The sequence below is a fragment of the Sander lucioperca genome, chromosome 19 (genome assembly GCF_008315115.2).
Source record: "Sander lucioperca isolate FBNREF2018 chromosome 19, SLUC_FBN_1.2, whole genome shotgun sequence".
Classification (NCBI taxonomy): domain Eukaryota; kingdom Metazoa; phylum Chordata; class Actinopteri; order Perciformes; family Percidae; genus Sander; species Sander lucioperca.
In genome coordinates, this window is record NC_050191.1 from 124,971 (window position 1) to 140,481 (window position 15,511).

General features: G+C 40.8%; 1 long non-coding RNA gene across 1 annotated transcript; it reads left to right on the top strand.

Annotated features, from left to right (window-relative positions):
- Positions 1 to 7,411: 7,411 nt before the first annotated feature.
- LOC116050166 lies at positions 7,412 to 8,897 on the top strand. Its single transcript, XR_004105042.1, has 3 exons — positions 7,412 to 7,463; positions 8,047 to 8,147; positions 8,716 to 8,897. It is a non-coding gene; the product is annotated as an uncharacterized LOC116050166 (long non-coding RNA).
- Positions 8,898 to 15,511: the final 6,614 nt, after the last annotated feature.

The window sequence follows — 15,511 nt, forward strand, 5'->3', positions numbered from 1 at the left end:
CAAAAATGACAACTTGCTGTTTTACCAGAGGTTGTGTTTAAGACTACTTTTTGGGTGGGAACAGAGACTTTCTGGAATCTCTGGCAGCGTCCAAGAGCCAAGAAACATAGAGGTCACAAGAACATTTTCAGCTGTGCTTTGTTTTCTATTTAAAAAGTTCCAGTCACGACTATGTAAATGTTAGAAGATCAAAATATAATCACGTAGTGTATGAGTAATGAGAAAGATTTAAATATTTTAATAACTGTAGCTACAAGAGTCATTGGTTTTCAACAAAAGTTAAAGTTAAATTCTGCCTATGATGAGAAATCATATGCAAATATTCAGTAATGAAGTTTTCAAGATTCAAATAAGGTTTTCCAATAAAAGACATTCCTTATGTGACACAGTGACGAGTTATGACATGTCAATAAAATGATATGACAGATAAGTTGAAATGGACAGTGTAAAACATATTTTTTGCTTGCAAAGTAGCTCATATAACTACACGAGAGAATTTTCTCTCAACATCAAACTTTACATCGCAAATATAATCAAAAAACGGGAATAGGCCTCATAACATAATATTCATATCCATGATTCAAACAACAGAGAGAGAGTGGCTGGGTGGTACAACCGCAGGTGGTAGGGCGGTTTAAATTGTCCTTGGGCAACACTGAACCCTGAATTGCTGGGCCATCGTGGTGTGTGAATGTGTGTTTATGTTTATCTGATGAGCAGGTAACATACTTAGAGCTGTCCATTTGTGTTTGGATCACTCAGGACAGATTTTAAAACCAGATAAAAACTATATATATATACTATATATACCTAAAGTGTATATCCTTGATGTTCCACTTCCGGGATTGCTCCATTGCTGATGGAATTTTACTCATTTAGGCCAGATATCCATTACCTTGGGCTTCCTTTGTGTTGGCATTTTAAACTCCGGTAGATTTATGAGGACTATGGTTAACCTTTTCTCAGATCTCTGCAAAGTAAATCCAGACAGCTAGCTAGACTATCTGTCCAATCTGAGTTTTCTGTTGCACAACTAAAACAACTTTTGAACGTACAAGTTCCACTAAAACAAGTTCCTTCCCGATGCTATTTTCGTTCTTAGCACCGCCCAAGACTATGGTTATTAGTTTAAAGAAATGCCAATAAACCAGAGCACGTTTTTCTCCCATCCCGGAATGTTGTGTCGACTAGCCAAACCCTCCTCCGCAGTGTTACGGTGGAGGAAGGTCTGGAGCGTGCCACCGTCTGCTTAAATGCAAGTGGCGTGCTCTGAATGCATCAGGTGGCAGACTTCTTTACCACCCAGCAAAGGTGTGCGCAATTATCAGGGCGTGTGGTGTTCTGCATAATGTGGCACTGAGGACCCCCCCCCCCCCAACATCGTGACCCCTGAACCACAGCCCCCTGCCCGACAAAAGGCCTACCAGCATGGGGCAAGAATTTGTGAGGATGTCATGCGGCGTTTGTAAGAAAGACAAAAAAGGTTCAAGGTTCATTTTTTTTACATCTTTTAATAATTGTGCAGTTTCTTGTATTGCTTGTCTCATCTGCTGTAGCTCATTTAAAATGAGGTTGATGGTGTTTATTGTGTCTCGCTGTAGCTGCAGGATGGCATCAGTGAGCACCCGACCACTTCCATGCGCACGAGGTGCACCGCTGATTGGAGCCGGATGCTGTGCAGCTGTAGAGGACCCCTCACAGTTGCTCTCCTTGCCAAGAACCTCCTGTCCACCCACCCCTCCAGACTCTGGAAGGACTGGAGAACAAACAATTTCATTACTTGTTTGACTGAACAATAAAACTTACAATAAAATCTGTTTAACCTTGTTCCTCTGTGGTCTCAGTCACGTCGGTGTCTCCCTCCTTTTCTGACAAAACCAGTCAGTATCTGGGGTTATTTGCCTCACACAGTGCAACACATCTCCTTTGCATAGAATTGATCAGGTTGTTGATTGTGGCCTGTGGAATGTTGGTCCACTCCTCTTCAATGGCCGTGCGAAGTTGCTGGATATTGGCAGGACCTGGAACATGCTGTTGTATACGTCGATCCAGAGCATCCCAAACATGCTCAATGGGTGACATGTCTGGTGAGTATGCTGGCCATGCAAGGACTGGGATGTTTTCAGCTTACCAGGAATTGTGTACAGACCCTTGCAACATGGGGCCGTGCATTATCATGCTGCAACATGAGGTGATGGTCGTGGATGAAGGGCACAACAATGGGCCTCAGGATCTCGTGACGTTATCTCTGTGCATTAAAAATGCCATCAATAAAATGCACCTGTGTTCGTTGTCCATAACATACGCCTGCCCATACCATAACGCCACCGCCACCATGGGTCACTCGATCCACAACGTTGACATCAGCAAACCGCTCACCCACACAACGCTGTCTGCCATCTGCCCTGTACAGTGAAAACCGGGATTCATCTGTCAAGAGAACACGTCTCCAAAGTGCCAGACGCCATCGAATATGAGCATTTGCCCACTCAAGTCGGTTACGACGACGAACTGCAGTCAGGTTGAAACCTCGATGAGGACGACAAGCATGCAGATGAGCTTCCCTGAGACGCTTTCTGACAGTTTGTGCAGAAATTCTTTGGTTATGCAAACCGATTGTTGCAGCAGCTGTCCGGGTGACCGGTGGTCTCAGACGATCTTGGAGGTGAATATGCTGGATGTAGAGGTCCTGGGCTGGTGTGGTTACACGTGGTCTGCGGTTGTGAGGCCTGTTGGATGTACTGTCAAATTCTCTGAAACGCCTTTGGAGATGGCTTATGGTAGAGAAATGAACATTCAATTCACGGGCAACAGCTCTGGTGGACATTCCTGCAGTCAGCATACCAATTGCACGCTCCCTCAAAACTTGCAACATCTGTGGCATTGTGCTGTGTGATAAAACTGTACATTTTAGAGTGGCCTTTTATTGTGGCCAGCCTAAGGCACACCTGTGCAATAATCATGCTGTCTAATCAGCATCTTGATATGCCACACCTGTGAGGTGGATGGATTATCTCGGCAAAGGATAGGAGATTTGTGAACAATATTTGAGAGAAATAAGCCTTTTGTGTACATAGAAAAAGTCTTAGATCTTTGAGTTCAGCTCATGAAAAATGGGTGTTACGTTTATAATTTTATTCAGTATTTGTCAGGATAGTGCAGATTTGGACCCAAAGTGCAGAAAGCGGACGAGGAGGCAGCGGAGGGTATGAATGTGTTTTAATGACAAAAAGAAAATTTACAATCCAGGTAAGCAGGCACAAAATCAAAAAGTCAGGAATAATCCAGGAACATGAAATACAGGTTAGGTGTTCTGCATAAGTTACCATGGCAATGTAACCCTCTAACAAGTGACCCACCGAAAACTGGATTGAACCTGAAGTTACCTTGGTAACTCCAAATCTTGCTTAGTAGTATAGGCCTCTGGAAACTGAACAAATACAGGGAAACAAACAAACAGGGAATGAATTAACAAAAGTAAACAGGAAAAATCACAACTGAAAACCATAACCATGACACTATTGGCCCATGTTTTCTTAAGACAAGCAAGTCTTGTTTTGGGAAATCTATAACCAATGCATTTTCTGTCTCTCTGGTCAGAGGTTCACCCTTTTCCTCCTGATTTGTGTCTCTCTGTTATTGTTATACAGTAATATTAATAATAATAATAATAAAAATAATTACAAACTTCAATCCATTAGTGTTTTGTGCATTATTTTAGGTGTGTTTGAGTGTTTTGCATGACAGTTTCTAGTTTATTATATTTCATCATACTTTTCTTATGAACTTTTCATACAAACTTCCTGTTCGGGTAACGTTCTCTATTAGCTGGTGCTAACTTTCCATTTGTCAAATCAATGTGCATAAATTTCTGTAAGCTTTCTACAAACTCAGTTATGAGGAAAAAAACAAGGCAGAAGCCTAGCCATAAGCTTATTCACTCTGACTTTTCGCCCACTCTGTCTAGAGGTCCAGCTCCTGTCTACCTGCCACATGGCTGGAACACAGAGGAAAGAGACAAACAATGCAGGCCATGGTATCTGGGCTGGGAAAGTGCTCTTGAACCTTTTTTATAATCAATACTCTGAGCACCAGAGAGATATGCTAATGAGAGCAAGAGAGGTGGATAGTGAGTTTAAGAATGAGAGTCTGCTTCTTTTAAAAGGCTTACAGCAGCAAGGTTTTGGACTTCAAACTGTCTATATGGGTCATCTAAACTCCTGCAAGCATAAAACATAACTTGTTTAAATTGGAGGAGGTCAAAACTTTGCTTACTTGTAAACAGGGTTGGTGCTCTAGCATACAGATGTAACTGGTTTCATGTAATACACTTCCTGCCACTTAAACAAGACAAGCTAAGAATGCATTTTGTACATAAAAGTGGCTCTAAAAAAAGAGAGGCGATAAAAGAACAGGAGGCAAAAGTAGCAGCTCCCACAATTAGATTAATCTGGCTTTTTCAGTCACCAGCGCATGGACGACCTCCCTCTGGGCAGCCATGCAGCAGTTCGGCTGGCATCAGCATCGCTGAATACTGTCGCCCTCAGAAGTGTGTCAGACTCAGCAACCATGCAGCACAGGTAATGTTAGAAGCGCAAGCTAGATATAACGTATATATACAGTATGTTGGGAGTTGGGGCAAAGGTTCAGTTATTAGCAATCATCAAATATATTTTATCAATTTTAATAAATTAATAAATCAAATTGAACAAATACTAAACAGGGCACCACCCTGAACTCAGGGACCAATAACTGAAATGTGGATACAGTCTCAAAAGGGGGCAACTGCTTTTTAAAGAACAGAATTTATTTAATACCGATTAATAATCAATAATCCTTCAATCAATCATTCACATTCAATCAAAATACATTACTAAACTACAACTACAAAAGGCAAAACAGGCAAGTGTGTTATATACATATTTCAAAGACATAAGGTACAAAATAGCTAATGTAGCACTAAGATATCATGGACATGCGATTTCTGCAGTCAAAGACTGAGTGCCAGCAGGGGTATGTAGATGTGTATGTGTGTGTGTGTGTGTGTGTGTGTGTGTGAAAGAGGGTGTGTGTATGGTTAATGAAAGGACAATGGGTAGAAAAGCACACAGACCAAAGGCAAAGCAAAACTTGAGACTCTAACTTCTGGTGGGGAAAAAAATAAAACTTTTAATCTACTCAGAGCTCTGATGTGTGCATCAGTGCTCTGAAATAGAGTATTAAGCATACGTAAAAAAGGCAGCAAACACCATGATCAAAGCACTTTAACACAGCAATACAACAACGGCAAGGGAGTCAGAGATTAGAGGCATTTCTGGAAAACATTTAACATGAGTCCTCTCAGTTAGGAGCCTATGTAGGCCTAATGCAGCGCTGTTTTGGAGAGTGCTGAAACGCATAGTGAATGTGACACTAATGCCTGGCCCACACTAAAAGATTTTTCAAATCTTAACAGATGTTGAAAATGTGAGAGTCCTCACACATAATGATATGTAATGACAGATTTAACAGTTTGGGTTTTTATAGTGTGTGGAGAGCAATGATTTAGACAGACTGCATTAACAAACAACCAGAGTCCCGAATCTCAAAACGGGAAGTCTCGCTCTGTCAAACGTGTCTTTATTTTTCCAATATTTGCCATCTGTTAGTAGGGATTTGGGGATCCAGTTCTTCAGCCCCCAAAAGCACTGAAATGTTTAGATAAGGTGTTGTTGAAATATGGAAAAGGTCATGAGGCGTCAGAGTATTATTCTATGCTTTTGTAGGGGGATGGAGCCTGGTCAGCCCTCAAAAAGACTTGGGAAAGGGATCTGACTATTACACTGGATGATGAGGAGTGTTATTATTTTGTTTTCTTTTGTTTACGGTCTTTTCTTGATTTTTGTCTGGGTGGGTGGTGATGACCCTAGTCCTCAATGATGCAGTAAAAACAGAAATAGAGCAGTTTGATGACACCATAAAACATTTGTATGTGTTATTTGGCCACAGTATTAAAAGGTAGGCCATGCTAACTGGCATCACCTCCCAGAGATGGGGACTCGAGGCGCATTTAAGTCGCACAAGCAGAGACTTCAGACTTGACTTGCGACTCGACCCAAAAAACGTAAGACTTGACTCGGACTCGAGCTTCGAGACTCATCGTCAGTTTTCATGCAATTATTGCTTTTTAAATCTAAATGTATTCATGTATTTCTATTTTCTTTTATTGCCGCATATACGTTGGGGAAACGTATGATGAGCTGCATGTCCCCTGCCCTTTGCCATAATGTGCAATGTAACGCATGCGCTATGCACTGACGATGGCGACACAATTCCTCCCGGAGTTGTGCCTTTTGTCATTAGTTTTGCTTTCAATAACTTTGTAAACAGTGGCAGTAAGCGAACAACTACATGCAAGGTGTGTGGCACCAAGATAAATGATGCTGGATCAACAACGTCGAACTTCATCAGGCATCTCAAAACGCATCCAGATAGGTCAGTCACTTCACTAATGTGAAAGAGATGTTACATTTAGCATATATCGTCACAGGTAACAAGCTAATCATCGCAAAGTGTTGTGCTAATGCTGGGAACAGGCAAATTGTATCTTTATAGTTGTATCCATATGATGTGACAGACTTAGGTTAATATTTCACCAGGTCCTAGTGCTAGAGGGATGTGTTAAGTAGCAGAAGATTAGACTATACGATGTCCTAAATTGGAGACCCAATGTAAGTTCTGGATGTAACAAAATTAAGCTAGCTCCATTAAAGCATATGTGATATTTTTCCCGTCACAAGTTCACATCCACTCTTGGCTGCGTGCCCACATTTTATTTAAGAAAAAAATAAAAAACATGATAGAAACGTTAGTATTACTTTAGCTATTCCCCCCACAGAACACTACACATATTTTCTTCTTTCAGTTTTCTCACTCGCCTGTTTTCTTGTATTTCACTTGCCTCGTGGAATATTTTCCATGTGTACTCATTTGTGCATAGTGTCTGTAGGCTACATACAGAAGAAGGTTCACTTAGTTTTAAGTGGTTATAATGGCATCAGTGAATGGTTTCTTTGAACTGCTTTAATTTATCATTTTATTTCATCTATTAATTTTATTCTAAAGGTGGAATAAATGTAAGATGTTTCCAAAGTCAGTGAGTCTCAATCTATTCTGTTGACTTTCCCTATCTGCATTGTTCTATTGGCCAAGAGAATGTAGTTTTATAAATCTCAAACTCTTTTTGTTTAATTGTTAGAAACATGTTGCTGTATAAACCTGCAACTCAATGGCGTGTTGGTTTTAAAAAAATATTGAGAAGGTATTAAAAATGGTATTAAAAAGTATTGAATTTACCTCCAGGGTTTCTGTATATACCCTATTCTAACATGACAGAAATAATACCCCCTCTTTTTAAAGGTGATGCAAATTGCAACAATTGGAGGGAAAGATGTAAGGGATTGTGTCCACAAAATTCTTGACAGGTATTTAACAGGATAGATAACAAGATCCCTACATGTAACATGCATAACACAAACATGATACATTTCTTGTCACAGTTTGCCAGTTGACAGAGGATGTGACATATCTAAACCAACTTATACTATACACTTTATTCACCAGGCCACTGTCTGAAACAAGTAAGCTGTGGAAAAACAGGAAGAGCTCCTGAACTGAATTTACTGCCATTTTTATATTTCATAAAAGGGCAAATTGATAAAAAATATCAAATCTGAGCGAGCCTCCACTGTCAACCGCCCATATAGAGCAGCTGGAGACGATGGAGGAGATTAAAAATGCAATTTAATTTTCTGAAAATGTAATCATGAGACCGCATAGAAACTTGACGTGGAAGGTAAAGAGGAGGAGGTTCTACAGGTGCAGGGAAAGTATGTCATTGTAGCTATCAAATGGTCACCTCTCAAAGGTTTGTTTAATCAATTCCAGAAAACAACAGTGTCCCAAAACCACATCTCTTTACTCCACTCGTGGCACTCTCACCCATGCTACAGTTCCTGTAGATTACAACATGCATGTAAGTTCTAAATGGTGAATTTGTTTCTTCAGGCTCTTTACCAACCAGCTAATGGCAAAATTCAATATGAAGGGGAAGGGGAAGAAGCAGAAACTGCCTCTGGAGAAGACTACAACTTTTAAAGCAATTAAAGGTACACAGCATTTCCCCCCCATGTCATTTAAGTTTGAAGTATCAAATTTTTATCAAACAAAAATATTTGCTACAGAAAACTCGAATTCCTATTATATTTAACAAAAACATCTTCTATAAGCTTGATATAATTAAAAACGCCTTATATGGTTTGATATAGTTTATGTTCAAAATGTTCCATTACAAGTTAAACAAGCTTCTCCCTTTTTTCTCTTTCTCTCTTTCTGCTGGGAAAACAAATTATCTGCAGGAAAAACAAATGATTCAATTATACGTGTACGTGATTTAATATTATCTCATATAGAAACGGCCACTGTCCATTGCAGTCGTATACCTGCAATAGACAAGTTTACAGAAACCATCTTCAGTCACGTGTATGGTGCCATATACCACACCAGTTACCATGTGCAGTATTATTGCCACTTAATTGATATTTGACAGGAGGAATAAGGAACTTTAAACCTGGATGTTTTCACATAACGATATTGTATGTGAACTTGCATACTGCCATTTAACACTGGTTTTCTTTACATATTTATATTTGTTTTGTTTTTGTCCAACTCTTGCAGCTGCAGTCATGAAATGGGATAAAGAAGCTACAGAGGCTACAATCAAGCATCACGCAGCAGAACATCTCAAACATGCACTGGGGAGGAAGGGAGGTGGAGGGCATACAGGGGTGGAAAGTAACTAGGAATTTTGCATGAGTACTATAAAGGCTGTTTTATGGTTCTGCGGAGACTCCACGCAGAGCTTTCTATGTAAGTGGCCTGATGTTTATACTTGTGTGTTGGTGTGTGCGTCGAGTCGGCATGTGTGTGTGTGGGGAGTGGGTGATAGAGCGAGGGAGAAAGTGAGAGAGTGAAGGCAATTAGCTTCGGAGCGAGTACCGGTACTTGTATTGATATTATGTCTTATTTGTATAGTTGTATTTTTTGTATATTATGTGCCTATATGTATATTGTTGTCTCTATTGTACAGTATGTGTCTATATAGCCAATAAAACTGATTCTGATTATTATTTACATAATTTTTTTGGTACCATGGTTGTTAAAGTTAAGTTACAACGTTAGGGGAACGTTCCCTAAAGGTTATGTGAACGTTCGATGTAACCGAAAACTTTCCATGGGAACCAAAACCTAACCAAAACCATAACCTTCGTGGAACGTTCCCAGAACGTTCTGGGAATCATAAATTGTTAGCTGGGCAGCCACTTTCTCGTTCATCGCTAAACACTCAAAATGGCTGCTACGCCACACCCACACCGTTTGATGAAAAGTTTTTCTTTTAATAACTTTTCATCTTTAAGGTGTTGAGAAGGTACAGACCAAATTTGAGGTCCATCAGATGAAATCTCTAGGAGGAGTTTGTTAATGTCTAGCACCTTGACTTTTAGGCCTACTTCCTGTTGCCACTAGGGGGCGCTATGACTTTGAGCCAATATCAGCATGTAGATGTCGTCACGGTTGGACTCTTCTGAATCCTGAAAAGTTTTGAGCCAATTGGACAATGTACACTCAAGTAACACCCACTTCCTGTTTTGATGGTGAAACGCACAAAATGGCCGCCCCGCCATGGCCATGCCCTATGACGAAAAGTTTTTCTTTTAATAACTGTTCATCTTTAACGTCTTAAGATGGCACAGCCCAAATTTGAAGTTGATCGGATGAAATCTCTAGGAGGAGTTCGTTAAAGTACGACGTGGAAATGGCCAAAATCACACTCATTTCGAACTTTCAATTCAAAATGGCACACTTCATATGTGTACCAAGTTTCGTGAGTCTACGTTAAATGTACTGCAGGGGCTCAATTTTTTAAGTTTTGTAGGGGGCGCTAGCGAGCCATTTTTGTGCGCCTATTCCCAAAACCCTTAAGATACATACATTTCCACCAGTTTTGATGCGACCGCCAATTTTGGTGAGTTTTTGAGTATGTTAAGCCCCTCAAAAAAGCAATTCATTTGCCAGGAAAATAATTCCTTCAGTTTCAATAGGTCCTTCGCCACTGTCAGCGCTCGGGCCCTAAAAATGCAATGATTTGACTAACAAAATGCAAGTCAACTCAGGGTCTTTTTGACTAATGACTTGGATCATTGCCTTTTAGAGGGCAGCCCGTATAGTAACCATATTGATGGCAACATGAATGTTTAGTATGCATGTAAGGTATGTACTGGTAGGTACTGCCTATACAAAATAGCCATATGCTTGCACTCTAAAACAACCTTAAACCTGTGTGACAGTGTTTAGGTCTAATAATCAAATTCAGAAATTGTGGTACGTCAGCCAACACTCAAGGAGCACAGTAATGAACAAACACAGTAGAGGCCAAAAATAATGAACAAGTAAGTAGAATAAACTTGAGCCTGAGAATAGAAACTGCATTTAAGACCTTTACCATATTCTAGCACAGGGGTCACCAACACGGTGCCCGCGGGCACCAGGTAGCCCCCAAGGACCACATGAGTAGACCTCAGGCCTGTTCTAAAAATGAAAATTGAATATTGATATTATCTGTTTTCCACCTTGTTAAGTCATTGTTGATAATTATAGTAATAAATCATTAACGTGATCAGTGTCTTCACATAGATGATTATCATTAATCATTAATAATCATATATAACTAAAGGCAAACTGAGCAAATTTGTTATTTCAGAAGAGTGTATCAAACTGGTAGCCCTTCGTATGACTCAGTACCCATGAAGTAGCTCTCAGTTTCAGAAAGGTTGGTGACCCCTGTTCTAGCATGTACTGAAAGAACCATGTAAAATAATGTAAGACTCTGTACTGTACTTACCTACTGTACCTGAGACATAAGGATATTGGACATTTTACTGTGTTTTGATGCAGTTACTCTTCTTTATAGAGTCTCTTATTTATCTTCCTCTTTGAGGAAGATAGTGTGTTGGAGACAGGGTTGCAAAAAGATCACACCATATTGGTCGTCATAATTCTTGCAATATTTTTTGTCTATTTGTTCTGCACTGCATGTATTTTTTTATGACAGCTCTGCTTTTGGCATAGACTAGACGAGAGGTAGGAATTTAACACTCTGCTGCTGGCCAAAACTCCAGCCAAAATGTCGGGCAGGTTAACTCAGCAGATGGGACAGGGAAAATATTTTAATACTACTCTCGTAATCTCTAGATCTGTTTCTTTCTTGTGTCTGTGCTTGCTTGTCTTCATCTTATTAGCTCATGCTGTTTATTTTATTATTATCACAGGACTCAAGCGCAATCGTACATCATTTTTAAGTGGACACTGAGATGAAAAGCGATCACCTTTACTTTCCCTCCTCAACCATGAACCATCTACCATCAAACCAACCATATAAGAACAACTTCACTCAGTCCCAAGGGGCAATTTCCCGTGCCGAGTAAACCTGTTTGAGTCTTGTTGGAACCATCCAGTAGTGGGTTAAACATTATCTTTTTCAAACAAAGGATTTCCGGCCAACATGTGCTCAGAGACAATGGGCCTGAGACAAAGAAGGGCCTACATGGAAAATTCCAATCCATGTCTCCTCAGAAAAGAGGGTTCATCACCCATTTTCTAACAACAGCCTGCAGGTCACACGTAAGTGTTACTGCACAAAATGGCCACAGGTCCGAGAACTCTAATCTCCCATTGGCTCCTGGGACCATAAAACAGCATGGAGCCAGGTCAGGGGACCTGAGCCATAAATAGCCTGACCACTCAAAAATCCCAGTCTTCCACTGCAACCCCGTTGCTGAAGGGAGCGTGCCAGCGCTTGTGCTAAAAACTTCCACTTCTGGACAAAGTGGATTTATTTTGAGGTGTTCTGACGAACACTACTGGATCCTGGAAACACACGTCTTGTTTCAGGGTGTGTTTTATTAATGAGTAATTTGCTATTGTTGCTATTTGTGTTACCATTAATGTGATTTGATTAATAATGTGCTACGGATGTACGGTTGATTATTAATCTGATGGTGACCGCTGTGCCCCATTATTTTGCTGTGAATGTATCATTTGATCACGATACTTGTTGATGATATGTTGATTAATGTAGCTTGGGTAAACTGTAAACGCTACATTGCTAGCTCCTTCCACGGAGTTTAGGTACTGTACACCGGAGTGGTTATAATGAATGCCCCCTCAGTCAGACGAAATTCTCAGAGTCTGCCCTAATTTCACGTTAGTCCAGACATGAGTGACTGAGAGGGCTGGTCATTATCGATAACCAAGATCTAAGTATATATCTCTTTCTTTCCTCTTTCTCTAACCTCTCTCACACACACACATATATATATATATATATATGAACACATAGCTACACACACGCGCTAAGGGTCACGTAGCTACAGAGCACACACTGCTCAACAACTGCGCTCCTGAGGGTCCTTTTGTCTGCAACACGTAAGTTTGAGAGCTAACTGGCTAGCCTAGCCACGTGAAGCCTGCAACGCAGCCCACTGCCGCCCTCTTGGGGGCTAAATAGCTTTTGTGTAACTAACACATAGCCTAGCTTCAATGAGCTAACGGCTAATCTGGGACGTAGCCTAGCAACCCCTCACCCCTCCTCCTAGCACCCTCTCTCTCTCTCTCACACACACACACACACACACACACACACACACACACACAGATCACATCACGTGCTGGTTTTGTTTTGGCTTTGTTTTGTTGTACTTTAAAAAAAAGGTATATTGGGTTTAATTGAGCAAAGGATTTTTGATTGGCCATTGATAATTCTGAAGTTAATAAATTCTACTATACTTTAATTAGCAGTCGCCTGGATTATTTGTGTACTTATTGTAATAATTGCTGGTTGAACACAGGTCGTTGCTCGAACTTCACCCTTCCTTTTGTTCCTTTAAAGAATCAGATAGATTAACCAAGTTAAGATCTGTATTTTAAAGGGAACACCCCTAATGAGACTATTTCACAGTTCAATATTGGCCCCTGAAGTTTCAGGGTGGTGCCCCATTTTGATTGTTTGTCGATTTGATAAAGTTATTAATAACCATATTCATAACTTTATTAATATTGATAAAACATCTTTGATAATTTCTGACAGTAGTGCTGGAGGCCAGGGCAATACCATCCAGAGTAGCTATATCTTTGGATAATGAGGTTCGGAGGTGTTTAGGGCCCAGCACAATCTAATAATTTCGTATAGTCGGGTAGTGAGAATTCGAAAGTTATTAAAAAATGGTCTGATAATAAAGGATTCTGCGGAAATACTATTAAATCTTCAATTTCGATGCCATATGCCAGCACAAGGTCGAGGGTGTGGTTAAAACAGTGAGTGGCCTTATGCACACTCTAACTAAAACCAATTGAATCTAGTAGTGAGTTGAAAGCAATACTAAGGTTATTGCTGTCAACGTACACATGAATATTAAAATCAACTACAATAAGTACTTTGTCTGATTTAAGGACTACACATGAAAAATTCTGAATACGGACCTGGAGCTCGGTAAACAACAACAAATATAATTGGCTGTGATGATTTCCATGTTGGATGTTGAATATTAAGAACAAGGCTTTCAAACTATGTATCTATGTAATTCCAATTAGGTTGTTAAGTATAGCCCTTCTTTTGTTTACCTTTGATTTAACCGATCTGAGTCGGGGGACAGACACCGTGGTTATTAGAATATGAGCTCTAAGTGGGTGACTGCTCTAACGGAAGCACAGAGTAGCGCATTGCACTGCACTTCTGATTTCTAATATCAAACTTGGGTTGTCATGGTTGTCAGTAACTCAAAAGTAATGCAAAAGTAGTGTAATGCATTACAATTCAGAGACAGTAATATTGTAATATAACTAATTACTCTCAAATGACAGTAACTAGTAATCTATAATGTATTACATTTTGGAAGTAACTTGCCCAACACTGTTGGTCAGATACTCCGCCAATTCAAGCCGGACTTCCACTGTTACGCCGATGACACCCAGATCTACCTCAGCACCAAATCCCCCCACAATCCTCCCCTCTCCCACATCAACTCCTGTCTGTCAGCTCTTAAAACCTGGATGCAACACAACTTCCTCAAACTCAACAGCGATAAAACAGAATTCCTCCTCATAGGCTCCAAATCCACACATAGCAAAATCAATAACCCCACTCTCACCATCGACGGCACCATTGTCTCCCCATCTCCCCAGGCCCGTAACCTTGGCATAATCTTTGATTCCTCCCTCTCCCTTGAGCCCCACATCCGCCATGTCATCAAAACCTCCTTATTTCACCTCTGTAACATCGCCAAAATCAGACCCTCTCTCACACCCCCCGCTGCTGAAAGACTTATTCACGCCTTCATCTCCTCCCGACTGGACTACTGCAACTCACTTCTCCTTGGCATCAGCTCTACCCACATCAACCGACTCCAACTGGTCCAGAACGCAGCCGCCCAACTCATCACCCGCACCAAATCCTAGCACCACATCACTCCAGTCCTAAAACAACTCCACTGGCTTCACATCTCCCACCTACCAAATCCTGGTCCTCACCTACAAAGCCCTCCACCATCTGGCCCCCTCATACCTCACTGACCTCCTCTCCCCCTACCAACCCTCACGGTCCCTCAGATCCACCTCAGCCGGTCTCCTCTCCATCCACAAGTCCAACCTCCGCAGTTTTGGGGACAGAGCCTTCTCCAGGGCAGCTCCCAGGCTCTGGAACTCCCTCCCCCAAGAGATCCGCACCTCTGAGTCCCTCACCATCTTCCAGTCCCGCCTCAAGACCCATCTCTTCACCTCTGCCTATCCTTAGCACCACGCCCCCCTCCCTTTTCATCTATGCCTGAATCTTATCTTGTTTTGTTTTGTTTTGTTTTTGTTTTCTACCTTGCCCTGTAAAGTGACTTTGAGTCCTTAAAAAAGCGCTACACAAATTCAATTTATTATTATTATTATTATTAAAGGAAGTTTTTCTCACCACCGAGGTTTCTTCCTGAAAGTGAGTTTTTCCTCACCACTGTCGCACTAAATGCTTGCTCTTGGGGGAATTACTGGAATTCTTGGGTCTTTCTATATTATAGAGTGTGGTCTAGACCTACCCTATCTGTAAAGTGTCTTGAGATAACTCTTGTTATGATTTGATACTTTAAATAAAATTGAATTGAATTGAGTCGTGACTCATTTGGATCTTTCACCCGTGTCTTTAAATTAACTCATGAGTCGCGAGTCTCTAGTATCATTAACTCAGATCAGTTGAGTCCTATTACAATTCAATCTAAAATGATAACAGCGCCACACACAAACCTCTTGCAACATTAGCTACAACTAGCCCTAGCCATCTTAGCTGCCAAAAGCTTTGTAACTTACAATTTTGTAGGAAACCATAACTCCACAAGTCAACTCAAGCGACTGAGTGAGCAGAGACAGTCCGAGACAGGTT